The following is a 14,295-nucleotide window of genomic DNA, read 5'->3' on the forward strand; positions in this document are numbered from 1 at the left end:
GATGGTTTTGAATATTGTGCTTTGACTTGAAACACAGATGATAAACTTCCTTCTCAAGTCACATGGACTTCAACTTACTGGTGTGTTATGTTCAGAATGGAAAGATATAGATAGATATAATCTTAGATTAACTGAATTTGATGGTAAAGAAGATTACCTTGCTTTAGTGGTGACTGATTCAGTGGAAAATGTCAGAAATGAAAGAGCTGGCTGGAATGGTTTTTCCTATTTAATAAAGGTGACACTGAATACAAAATTCTACACTGAATCAGCTACTTTGGGCAAGAAAGAACTTCAGAGAAAAATAGTAAAAATATGATTTTAAAATAAAAGGTGTGAAATTGTAATCTAGTCGTTTGTAGAGTCGTAAGTGGAGTTTGTTTTATTTATGCTTTAATGCCATAATCATTGCAAGGGTTCAATATTTGACTCATGCATCTATAATGTAAATATATTTACAAACATACATGTACATTAACAAAATTTGAACTTTTACTTATTTATGATTTTAAAGTATTTGATAAACTGCTACATGGACAGTAGTTTCTAGGGCAATCTAGAAAATATGTATTGTCAAAGGTGTGACTAATTTTTAGGTATTTGAGAGAAAGAACAACTCCAACAAATATGAAGTTTTTACATCAGTTTCCAGTTTGCCTTCAAGAATATTTATGATTTGAGCAGGCTTTGAATAATGGAAACACAGTAGAAACCAGATACAGAGAGCCATTCAAAAGAGTAAATTTCATGGAATCATGAATGCTTTCCTAGCAGTTGTGGTTTTAGGAATGATAACATTATAGATATATAGAACCTTCACTCTCAATGATTAGAGTCAATGAAATTTTCCATGTTAATCAATCTTTACTTTTTTTCCAGCTTTACTGAGATATAATTGACATATAACAGTATGTAAATTTAAGATGTACAATGTATTGATTAGATACAACTATACATGGCAAAGTGATTACTACCCTAGTGTTAGCTAACACCTCCATCACAGCACATAATTAATATTTCTTGTTATTGCTAAGAATATTTTAGATCTAATCTCTCACAAACTTCTGGTACATAATACAATGTTATTAACTATAATCACCATGCTGTACATTAGATCCCTAGAAGTTATTCATCTTATAAATGGAAGTTTGTACTCTTTTGCCTACATCTCCCCATTTTTCCCCACCCCCTGACCCTGGTAACCACAATTCTACTCTCTAAGAGTTCATATTTTTGAGATTCCACATGTAAGTGGAATATTTGTCTTTCACTGTCTGACTAGCATAATGTCCTCAAGGTCCATCCATTTTGTCCCACATGGCAGGATTTTCTTCCTGTTTATGGCTGAATAATATTCCACAGTGTGTGTGTGTGTGTGTGTGTGAGTACATGGGTGCATACTTGTAGATGTGTGTGTGTGTATATATATACATATACGTATATATATCTATACATCCATTGACAGACACATAGGTTGTTTTCATATCTTGGCTATTGTGTTAATGCTGCAATGAACATGGGAGTACAGATATTGCTTCTAAGTCCTGTTTTCATTTCCTTTATATATATGCTCAGAAGTGGAATTGCTGGATCATATAGTAGGTCTATTTTAATTTTTTAGGGACTCTTCATACTGTTTTCATAGTGTCTGCACCAATTTGTATTTCAACCACAGTGTACAAGGATTTCCTTTTCTCCACATCCTACCCAACACTTGTCATCTCATCTTTTTGATCATAGTCATTTTAACAGGTGTGAGGTAATATCTCATTGTGGTGTTGATTTGCATTTTCCCAATGATTTGTGATGTTGAGCACCTTTTCATGTACCTATTGGCCATTTGTATGTCTTATTTGGAAAAATTTTTATTCAGTTCCTCTGTCGATTTTTTAATTGGATTGTTTGGTGTTTTTTTTTAATCACATATCAGATATATGTTTTGCAAATATTTTCCCCCACTCTGTAGGTTGTTTTTTCATTTTGTTGATTGTTTCTTTTGCTTTGTAGAGGCTTTTTAGTTTGATGTAGTCCCACTTGTTAGTTTTTTTCTTTTGTTGCTTGTGTTATTGGTGTCACATCAAAAAAATCATTGCTGAGACCAACGTCAAGGAGCTTTTCTCTATATTTTCTTCCAGGAGTTTTACGGTTTTGGTTTCAGTGTTTAAGTCTTCAATCCACTTTGATTTAATTTTTGTAAGTGTTGTGAGATAGGAGTCCAATTTCATTTTTCTACATGTGGTTATCCAGTTTTCCAGACATGATTTATTGAAGAGACTATCCTTTCTCCACTGAGGATTCTTGGCTCTGTAGTCAAATATTCGTTGACCATATATGCAACAGTTTATTTCTGAGCTGTCAATTCTCTTGCATTTGCCTTTGTCTGTTTTTATGCCAGTACCATATTGTTTGGATTGCTATACCTTTGCAGTATAGTTTGAAATTAGGAAGTGTGATGCTTCAGCTTTGTTTTTCCTTCTTAGAATTTGCTTTGTTTATTTGGGATCTTTGCAGTTCCATACCGATTTTAGGATTGTTTTTCTATTTCTGTGGAAAATGCCAATGAAATTTTGATAGAGATTGCATTGAATCTATAGATCTCTTTGGGTAGTATGGACATTTTAACAGTATTAATTCTTCTAATCCATCAAGATGGGAAATCTTTCAATTTGTTTGTGTCATCTTCAACTTCTTTTATCAGAGTCTTGTTGTTTTCAGTGTACAGATCTTTCATCTCTTGGTTAAATTTATTCCGAAGTATTTAATTCTTTTTGATGCCATTGAAAATAGGATTATGTTCTCTATTTCTTTTTCAGATGTTTCATTATTAGTATACAGAAACACAACTAATTCTGTATGTTGATTCTGTACCCTGCAATTACTGAATTTGTTGATTAATTTTAACAGGTATTTTTTTGTAAAATCTTTAGGATTTTCTATTGGAGAAGATTATATAATCTGAAAAAAGACAATTTTACTTCTTCCTTCCAATGTGGATGGCTTTTATTTCTTTTCTTGCTTGATTGCTTTGGCTGTGACTTCCAGTATTATGTTGAATAGGAGTGGTGAGTGGGCACCCTTGTCTTATTCCTGATTAGGGGGAAAGCTTTCAACCTTTCACCACTGACTATGAGGTTAGCTGTGGGCTTGTCATATGTGACCTTTATTATGTTGATGTTCATTCCTTCTACATCTAATTTGTTGAGAAGTTTTATCATAAAAGGATATGGAATTTTGTCAAATACTTTGTATGCATTTATTGAGCTTATCATATGATTTTTGTCTTTCATTCTATTAATGTGGTATATTGTATTTATTGATTTGTACATGTTGGGCCATCCTTACATCCTAGGAATAAATCTTGCTTGATCATGGTATATGATTCTTTTAATGTTCTGTTGAATTTGGCTTGCTAATATTTTGTTGAGAATTTTTGCAGCTATATTCATAAGCGATATTGATCTGTAGTTTTCTTTTATTGTAGCATCTAGTGGTGCAAGGTGCCAAGTGTGTGGGTGTGTGGTAACACTGGGCCCAGCAGAACATTATGTCTCTTTGTCTCAGGTCACTGAAGTCCACAGCATTGACAACTGTGGTGTCCTTGGAGAACACTATGGGCATCCACTTTGGCTTCAAGGCCTGCTGGGTTCCTCAGCGGCATTTCTATGTCCAGAGGTTAGGGACCAGGGCGGGAAACAGTGGTGGCCAGAGTCAGTGGGGTGCACACACTCAGCTGCAGAAGGCAACTGCAGGTGACTTTTTAGTGACAGGGGCCATTTGCAGACACACACATAGTGGTGGAGTCAGGGCAGTTATCAAGGGCTGGAGCCAACTGAAGGCACAGTGGCAGCTGTGGGGTCCTTGGCTGTTGGTGTGCACTACAGTGGCTGCTGGGTCTCACTACAGGCAAATGGCAATGGAGGCTGGTGATGGACATCATGCCAGGGGGCATGCAGGTGCACAGTTAGAGGGGCTAGCTGCAGGTGAGTGCAGGCCAGTGACAGAAGACAGAACTTGACCTGGGCTGACAAGCAGCTGCAGGCCCTGGCTGTCAGTGTGCTCTCTCATGGCTGCACAGTCTCTCCCAGGCATGTACACACCAGTGGAGGCCAGTGGAGGGCATCAGGGCCATTAGTGTGCAAATGCACAGCAGGAGGGGCTAGCCTCAAGCACATGCGTGGCATATAGGGTCAGCTATGGGGGTCAAGTCTGGCATCTTGCACTGTCAGCTGCAGAGGACTTGGCTGGCTACCAGTGCAGTTCAGAGGCTTTGGCAGGTGGTGGGGGAAGGAGTTGGAAGGACTCAGGCAGCTGACATCAGCAAACACCAACACCTGGGGGGTGAAAGCTGCTGAAATCTGCAGGCTTTGCAGAAGCTGTCCTGGCCTTTGGTTTATTCAGTGGTGAAAGCTGCGGTGTTGTCTGCAGAGAAGGTCACTGTGAACCGAAATCACTCTTGCTGCAAGGCTACCATTGGGGTAGGCCCTGTTTCTTCCTTTGTTCTAGTCATCTATGTAAGTCTTGGCTTTACTGGTCTCAGTGAGGCGAAACTGAAGTAGGACTTTCGTGTGATACCCCTAAGGCTGGGAGGCTGGGTGCTCATTCTGCTCCTCCTTTCCCAGCATTTCATTCCACTCCCAGCTCTTTCTAACTGGAGAGTTGCCCCTTGGCAATGAGCAATGCCAGCCTTGGGGATGGGATAATGCAGTCAGAATGAAGGTGTCTCCCTTTTTATGCAGTTATTCTCAGGTTCTGTGTTTCACTGTGTTGTTGAAGTTTCTTAAATGTACTCTGGAGCTCTCCCAGAGCTATTTTTGTGGCTAGCTGTCTAATTGTTGATCTCTGTGGGGGCCAGAGACTGGGGTCTCCTACAATGTCATTTTGGGGATGTCACTCTCCTATCATATGTACTTTTTTTTTCATTCCAGATCCTGTACTGTTTCTAGGGAGAGTCACCAAAAGTTATTTTTTAAAATTTATCTGTTATAATAAATGCCTCTTTATCTATAATATGTCCTAATTTCTTTCTCTTTCTCTATCTTTCTCCTTCCTACCTACCTACTTCCCTTCCTTTCTTCCTCCTTCCTTCTTTCCTTCCTTCCAGTTCAATGAGAGCAGGCATCTTGTCTGTGCTCTTTCACTAGTGTGTTCCCGATGACTAACACACCAACTAGGTACTTAACGATATTTGTTAACATAATAGGTAACTATTATATCATTTTCCATATATCCCATGAGTATATATCTTTCAAATCCCTACTGATGCTCATAAATTGTTAACTCACTGAGGATGACTTGACCTCCATATTACAAGTATATTGCCTTATGTCTTCTTGAAATGTTATGGTTCAAGATTTAGCATTTAAGTCTGTGATGTATTCCCAACTTAACATTTGTGTATGGAATAAGTGGTTGAGGTTCTTTTTCTTCCCTATATGAGTATCTATTTTTGTTGTACCAACATATTTTCCTTTACCCACCAAATTAACTTGCTTCTTTAGTTGAAAATCAGTTAAACATACACATGTGAGTCTCTATCTGGCCACTCATCTGTTGAATTGATCTATTTTTAGACTAATATCACAGTGTCTTGATTGCGGTGGCTTTACAGTGTGTCTTGAAATCAGGCAGTTTAAGTTCTCTAGCATTGCTCTTGTTTATGAAGATTACTTTGGCTACTTTATATTTTTGTATTTCTACATAAATTTTAATATCAGCTTGTCAATTTCTGTGAAATATTCTGCTGTGATTTTGACTGGAACTACATTGAATCTTGGGTAGATCAATTTGAGGAGAATGGATATATTAATTTTTAATCTTCTAGCACAAGACTGTGTCTAATCTTTTTCTTACGTCGTCTTTAATTTTTCTTATCAAGGTTTTATAGTTTTCAGGAATTTTTATTGGATTTATTTCTAGGCATTTGATGTTATTTACTAATTTTGTAAAAGGTATGGCTTTATTTAATTTCCATTAGTCTCAGCTAATATATAGAAAAACAATTAATTTTTTGCATATTGACCTAATTATTTCTAGTATATTTTTTGTGGTTTGAACAGCATTTTCTTTTACATAACAATGTCATCTGCAAATAGGCACAGTTTTACTTTTTTCTTTCTAATTAATCTCTGTGCCAATTATTTAATTATCTTCTAGTACGATGTTAAATAGAAGTAAGTAACTGATATGCTTGACTTGTTTTTGACCTTTTGGAAAGTGTTCAATGTTTCACCATTTAGAATATATTAGCCATTGGTGTTTTGTTACTGACATTTATCAGATTGAGGAGATTCTTTTATATCTTAGTTTGCTGAGAATATTTCCTTTAAAACCACGAGTGAGCATTGAATTTGTCAGATGCTTTTTATGTGTCTGTTGAGGTGAGGGTATAATTTTTTTCTTTACTCTGTTAATGCCATGAATTACTTTGATTGCTTTTTGTACATTAAACTAACCTTGAATTCCTGAGATGAGATCCAACTGATGATAATGTAACATGCTTTTGATATATTGTTGGGTTAAATTTGTTAATATTTTATTAATGACTTTTTGTGATTATACTCTCAAGGGAAATTAGTCTCTAATTTTTTTCCAATATGTCTTCATAATATTTGGTAAGAAGCTTATACTTTTCTCATAGAACAGGTTGAAAAGTGTTCACTGCTCTATTTCCTGAAAGCATTTAAGACTGACATTTCTTTTTATTTAATGTTTGAATTGAACTACTTCAAAGTTTATATCTAATACTATCTAATATATCCTTTATTATCGCCCAGCTCAAATTAAATCCTTTCTCTGAGACCCTGTGGAAAATGTCTGTTTTTGACTTATGCCACTGTGTGTGCTTTACTTTAGTTTGGAAATATCAGTATAGGGTGTGTCTTTACCACTAGGTAATTTCAATTTTGGCTTTCATGACCCTGAATAATCTTGGTAGCCCCTTCCACTATAGGATCCGAGAGGATGTCTTATACATTCCATTTCCTCTCCCTCTTCTGTCTAGCACCTGTTGCATGATCCAAACATGGTGAATGAGATACATATGTCTGTGCTTTCATTCTTGAGGGGGTGAAACAAAAGTTCAAAGTCAGATCGTGATTTTAACTGTGGCTGTGGCTGAGTGGAGTGTCCACTTGTGCAATTAAAGGTACTGAGGGTATGTAGTGTCTAACGCTGTCAGGAGAAAACCGGCGGTGGTAAAGGTGGTGGCAGTGGCAGCACAGTGGGATTCGCAGCAGACTGATCGTTACTAGCTCTATCTAGATCCTGATACAGGCTGATTTTCTAGATTTTCTGTGAATTCTGTCATCTACCAGAGTTCTTTCTAGTAAATTTCTGCTGGAGCTATTCAGAATCAATTTCTGTTCTTTGCAACCAAAGACTTCTGCTGGTATTCTTATCATAGCATGGAGAGCGATGCCCTTTAGATAGCAGACGTCGCATATTTATCTCACTTCCAAAGAAGACTGAGTAACCACCTTGTCCCGGTTATACATGAGTATCATGCATTTGTTTGTGATCTAACATTATTCTTCAATTCTAATGTAATTTCTTTTTGCCTGAAATAAGAGTTACAGGTGTGAAATTAGCTATGGGAGAACTGCTAGGTAGCCTTTTATTTTTAAAAAAGTTATAAATGCATATCTTTTACCTAAAATTAAAAAAATAAGAAAATGGTGCTATAGTGGAATTAATTCTTTTAGAATTCAAGAATATTTGGAGTGAGGTATTTTTCAACTGAAAGAAAATGATAAATGGAGTTGCATGCAACTCTGATGAAAGTGAAAGATTTCAGTGAAATTTTACATTGATAAAGTGCCTCAGGGTGTCAACTTCCAAAGTCAGGTGTAGGGATAGGAACTGATCCTCGGGGAGTCCAATCTTTAAAGTTTCATGAAGGTCAAAGCATTTCACCTCAAGGTTGCTTCTTAATGGCTGTTCTGGATTGTTGTATAGTAAATTTGATTGATTGTGCCATTTGAGACACCTAAAAGGAAAAAAAAGCTGCCAAAAAGCAGTCAATGTGTTGGTTAATTGTAGATACGACCTAGGAAAAGCAAAATGTCCTTTTTGTGTGTGTTGAACTTCATGTAAAATTTTGTTTTGAAGTGGAAAATATTTTGGATCTGTTATAATCATCTAAAAAAGATTTTAAATGTTAACACAGTTAAAACATACATATATAGACATACACACACAAACACACTTACACAAACTTTGCTATTTATCTTTCTAAAGCTTGTTTTTACAAATCTACCTTTGTTTTGCTCTAATAATTTGATATTTGTAATGATGGACAGTAAGTATATTATTGTGTAACAGTCCATGAAATATTAGGTTTAAGATAATGTTAACAATAACACAAGAGGATTAGAAGATATTTTTCTCTTTGTCTCCATAGTTTCAGGATGACGTAAAATCAGCTAGTACCTCCCTAGTTCTTAAAAGCTGAAAGACAAAGTTGTATTAGCAGAAAACAATCTATCTGAAGGCCAGTCAATAGTTGGCTTTCTCACTTCAACTTTTATTCGTAACTATTGGGGAAAATAAATTATATGCTTGTTTATAGCTAATTACTTGTAATTATGCAAAAACTTGAACAAGTTGACTAATCTTTCTGAACCTCAGACTCTTCAAGTTGGCTGGTAACACCATTGGTAAGACTGGGTTAATAATACACCTCCTAGGACATCTATCCACCTTAAATGGGATAATCTAAGTAAAGCACCTAGGATAGTGCCTGTCATATTGCAGTACTCAAAGAATTTAGTAATAACGATGACCCGGCTGCTGTGAACAACTGAACACAATGAAAAGATTAGTGAATAAGCTAACACACAGGATTGTATTGTCAAATCAGACTCGCATCCATCAGAGTTACCTAGGTAGACGAGGAGAGTACTATTTTTAAATAAGTCCAGGGCAGCAAGGTGTCCCTCCAGCATTGGAGATTACTATTTTATTTCAGGAGAACCAAATGAAGTGATTGACTCACATTTAAGGACCATGAAGTATGAAAAATATGCACCAAACATTAAAATCACACTCAGAGGAGCTGACTACCCACAATAAGATTGACACATGGACACTGAGACTCAATGGAAAGAAAAATGGATTTGTATCTCCCATCTCACTCATTCGATGTCATAGTTCATGAAAGGAAATGATAGGCAGAATTCCTCACTCTATTGAATTATTTCACTCCCCGCCATGTTTCTCCTTATCTTTTGTTTTTTCCTTTTTTTTGGAGGGAGCAGAAGTGTGTAGAATCAAATGCACTGCACACATCTTAAATAAATGGTCTTTTGTCCTGGAGGAAACTGTTGCAATAAAAAACAAAGTCCAACTAAAAATGGCTTAAAATTAAGAGAATTGTTTCCTTATAACAATAAGTCCAAAAATAGATGGGTCTAAGACTAGGCAATTAGGTGGTTCAACAAATCATCAAGTCCTGGAATTGTCATTCCTATTTTCCTCGGCTATCTTCAGTAGATTGCCACGCTTCCTTCATACTCATGAGGTGGCACTCCTGAGACATCATATCCTTCTACACCAAAGTCCAGAGACAAAAATGGAAAGGATGTGTGTTTTTACATTTATTTGTTTTTTTAAGCATGAAGAAACCTGTGCTGGAAGCCAGCCAGAAGGTTACATGGTTTTCTGTGATTCAATCACTAGGAAAGAGGACTGCATGATTGGCTTAGGCAAATCAGTATTTACCCAAGTCACATTGGAGAGAGAGAGATCCAGAAAAGTTTTAGGATTCAGGCAGCATAGAAGATTTCATAAACAGTTGAGTATTAGCACCTAGTTGTGTCTACTACAGGTACACTCACGCACATGCAAAGCTACTCTTTATTAATAAATATAATGAGATGCCTCAATAATTTATCATTTATATTAAGTTATAGTTTTCCATATGGACAGTACAAATCGTGGCAGCTATTATTTGCCTATTCATATAACAAGAAAGCTTCATTTTTAAAGGAAGATTTGATTTATCTACTAATGTGTTAGTGGTCTATTTTTAAAGCACATCCACAAATATGTGGTTTCTTAAATTACTGTTATACATTCTTGGAGTGTTTAGAAATGGCTTTATTTTAATATTCCAAATATGATAATCTCTCTGTCACTTCTGGATCACTTTTCGACAGCTGGATTTTAGACAGTGCATTTGTTCTTTCCTAGCAATGTTCCTGTTCTGTTACCAATCTAAAAAACTAAAGATGTGCTCACCGATTATAGTATAGTTTCCTAAAATCGAAAAAAAAGCCCCAGACAATAGAATTCAAAAAGTCCTGGACATTAGATAATAATTTGGCTTAAAAATACAGGGTTAATTTATTTAAAAAACTATTTTCAGCTGTCATGTAATGCATATGAACACACACACACAATAGATTCCTTTAAAACAGATCAATCAAAAAGGTTTTATAAAAGTGGGTGCATTGGAGTCGAAGTCCTTAGCGACTGGGAGGGATTTCTAATAGGCTTATATAAGAGTCAGGGCATTCAAGGTAGAAAGGAGTGCATTACTAGAAAGGCATAGAAATGGGAAACAATTTTCAGAGCAGGTTAGCTAGAAAGACAAATTTGACTATGTGAACAATGCAATAGGAATAAGAGTAATGGAACTTTTTGGATAGATTATGGAGAGTCATGGATATCAGGCTATGAATTTATTCCGTGGTTCATTTTATTCTGTAGGTAAGGGAGAATGATTAGAGAAGGTTTGGCAATGACACAGCATGTTTAAAATGATCTTAAGGAAAGATAAATCTAAAAGTAACGTGTATAATAAAGTGGAGGAGGCACTTTACTTCATATCCAATTAGGAGTAGAGGCAGCATGTCACAAGCAATAAAGCGTGATTTAAATTAGATATACATTTAAATTTCAGCTCTGGTATTTTTCAGTTTTAAAACTACATATAAATTTGTCCTTCTGTGTCTGGCTTATTTCACTTAGACTAATGTCCTCCAGGTCCATTCATCCTGCAAAGGACAGGATTCCCTTCTTTTTAAGGCTAAATGATGTTCCATTGTATGTGTACACAGTAGTCCTCCCTTATCCACTGTTTCGTTTTCCATGATTTCAGTTACCCCAGTCAACTGTGGTCCAAAAATATTAAATGGAAAATTCTGGAAATAAACAATCCATAAGTTTTAAATTACATGCCATTCTGAGTAGCGTAATGAAATCTTGCACTCCTCGCTCTGTCCTGCACAGGGCGTGAATCATCCCTTTGTCCAGTGTATCCACGTTATATGTGCCACCTGCCCATTAGTCACTCAGTAGCCATCTTGGTTATCAGATTGACTGTTGTGGTATCACAGTGCTTGTGTTCAAGTAATCCTTATTTCACTTAATAATGGCCATAAAGCACAAGAGTAGTCGTGATGCTGGCCATTTGGATATGCCAAAGAGAAGCGTAAAGTGCTTCCTTTAAGTGAAAAGGTGAAAGTTTTAGACTTAGTAAGAAAAGAAAAAAGTCATATGCTGAAGTTTCTAAGATCTATGGTGAGAATGAATCTTCCATCTATGAAAAAGGAAAAGGAAATTCATCCTAGTTTTGCAGTCGCACCTTAAGTATCTATGTATATGAAAAAAACATAGTGTATATAGGGTTCGGTACAATGTGCATTTTCAGGCATCCACTGGGGGTTTTGGAAGGTATCCCCATGGATAAGGCAGGACTACTGTGCCACATTTTCTTTGTCCATTCATTGGACATTTGGATTGTTTCACATCTTGACTATTTTAAATAATGCTCCAATAAATAGTGCAGATATCTCTTTGAGATCTTGATTTCAATTACTTTGGATATATACCCACAAGTGGGGTTACTGGATCACATGTTAGCTCTATTTTTAATTTTTTTGAGGACCCTCTATACTGTTTTCCATAATACTTGCACCAATGATATCAATTATATGAGGAATCTAGAATAGTCAAATTCGTAAAAGCAGAGAGTAGAATGGTGGTTGCCAGAAGTGGGGCTGGGAGGGAGGGGAAATGGGGAGGAATTGGCCAAAGGTATAAAGTTTCAGTTATACAAGATGAATAAGTCCTAGGGATCTACTGTACAGCATAGTGTCTATAGTGAACAGTACTGTATTGTCTACTTAAAAATTTGCTGAGAGGGTAGATCTTATGTTGATCTTTTCTTTGTTTTTATTAAAGATTTTCACCTGAGCTAACATCTGTTGCCAATCTTTCTTTTTTCTTCTCCCCAAATCCCGCCCAGTACATAGTTGTATATTCTAGTTTTAGGTCCTTCTGGTTGTGCTATGTGGGATGCAGCCTCAGCGTGGCTTGATGAACTGTGTCATGTCTGCGCCCAGGATTTGAACGGGTGAAGCCCTGGGCTGCCAAAGTGGAGCAAGGGAACCTAATCACTTGGCCACGGGGCCGTCTCCTTTATGTTGTTCTTATCACAGAAAAAAATAGTAATAAATAAAGAAGGTGAGAAGATGCTTTTGGACGTGATCAAGATGTTTGTGACATAGAATGTGATGATAGTTTCACTGGTGTATAATTATCTCCAAACTCATCAAGTTGTATACATTAAATATGTAGAGCTTTCTGGATGTCAATCAAATCATACTTCCATAAAGTGGTTGAAAAACGCACAAATTATTTAGACTGTCTCAGCTCAGTTTCCTTATATGTAAGATAAGGACAAAATTTTATCTTTCAGTGTTATTGTGAAATAATAATAATGTGTGGGAAAGAATCTATTATAATGCACAGTAGTTAGTAGGTCCTCAATATCTATTGATTCCATTCTCATTTTTTCTTGTGTATCAATGTTACCTAAATCTAAATTTCTCTTTTAGTTTTATAAAAAGTGAATTAGCCTGTTTGGGGAAATTAGTTAAGAGGCTGTTTCAATAGTTCTGGTAAGATATGAATTGTTGAACTAAATCAGAAACATATTTACTTATTGGATAGCTCTACATGCTTGCCCAATAGATAGCTAATTTTAATTTATCTGTAATGCATTTTTTCAGCTATATACTCTAAAATTCTTATGTATACAATCGCTTCAGTCAAAAACAATTAGCTAATCCTGTTGTCTTCTACATGAATAATTTTACAATCTGTTGCACATCTCTATCCCTACTGATTTCATTCAGTAACTCATAATCTAGTGTCTTGCCTTCTTTCTGGCCATATATCCCAGTATTATATCTAGACCCATACACACTGGTTTTATTTGTGATTATTCACATTTGACTTCTTATACTTTACATGCCCTTTGTCGAGTGTTTTTCTTTCTCATCTACCCAGCTAACATTTTCTTCATCTTTCAAGATTTAACAAAGTGATATTTTCTCTAAGAATATCTTCTACCACTTTCTCTCTGATCTATGACAGAATGAGATGTTTTGTCCTTTCACTGCTAATGGCATCACGTATACTCCGTATTGAAGCTCTTCTCCTATTGTGTGTAACTCCTTATTTCAGTGTCTCTTACACTCTTTAATTGAACTTTATGTTTATATTGTTTGACACACAGTAGACATTCAATAGATGTTTATTGGATAAAAAATATTGATTTATCTCATTGCAGAGTTGGGATTATGTAACATGGCCCTCACACAAAATAATTTGAAATCATCTTGACATTTGTAGCATCAACAGAATTGGATTTGAGTCTTATATAAATACAACAGTGAATTCAGCTTTGCAGTTCTGATAATGGATTTTTATGAAAGACTTGAATAAATTGGAAGGGTCCCTGCAAAGCACGACCAAAGTACTTAAAGAGCTAACAACTAGATTCTTAGGAGGAAGGTCTGATGAGTTGGGAGAGACTAGTTTAGAGACAAGAAGCATGTCAACCTACTGCAACTATTTAAAGACTTTAGAAGGTGATGATTAGTTTTCTTTTTTTTTTCATCTCTAGAGGAGACAGAATAAGAAAAAGCTTAGATTACAGCAAAAGTTTGGATAGGCAGTCAGAAGAGACCATTATCCATGTGGGGTTAAAAGGATATTAAGAATGTTTTATCTGTGCCCAGCTTTAAAATAAGATGAAAAAACCTGGAGTTAAGGTAGTTGTCCAGAGAGCTTTGAGACCCTTCCTGACTCTAAAATTAAACATAATACAGAGGATAAGAGTTAAAGGGTATGTTAATGTATACCATGTTTGTTCCTTTTAGTCAATTGTAAGCAGATTATTTTGTGTACATGACCAAAATCAGTTAACAAATGGGAATATTATGCCCACATTCAGTGTACTATTCTCAATTTAATTATCTACTTATATAATAGATAGCCATTAATTTC

The 14,295-nt window shown here is 35.8% G+C and overlaps 1 long non-coding RNA gene across 3 annotated transcripts in view; it reads left to right on the plus strand.

Moving 5' to 3' along the window:
* The window catches only part of LOC106836601 (uncharacterized), a 140,092-nt gene that overhangs the window by 97,967 nt on the left and 27,830 nt on the right, over positions 1-14,295 (plus strand). The window contains exon 1 of one of the 3 annotated variants that reach the window (XR_011497477.1): positions 4,379-4,475. The exons of the other annotated variants lie outside the window; for them this stretch is intronic. This is a non-coding gene — a long non-coding RNA (uncharacterized lncRNA). Of the gene's footprint in view, positions 1-4,378; positions 4,476-14,295 lie in introns of those variants that run through there. 3 annotated transcript variants of the gene reach the window in all.

The sequence above is a fragment of the Equus asinus genome, chromosome 23, assembly GCF_041296235.1.
Source record: "Equus asinus isolate D_3611 breed Donkey chromosome 23, EquAss-T2T_v2, whole genome shotgun sequence".
Classification (NCBI taxonomy): domain Eukaryota; kingdom Metazoa; phylum Chordata; class Mammalia; order Perissodactyla; family Equidae; genus Equus; species Equus asinus.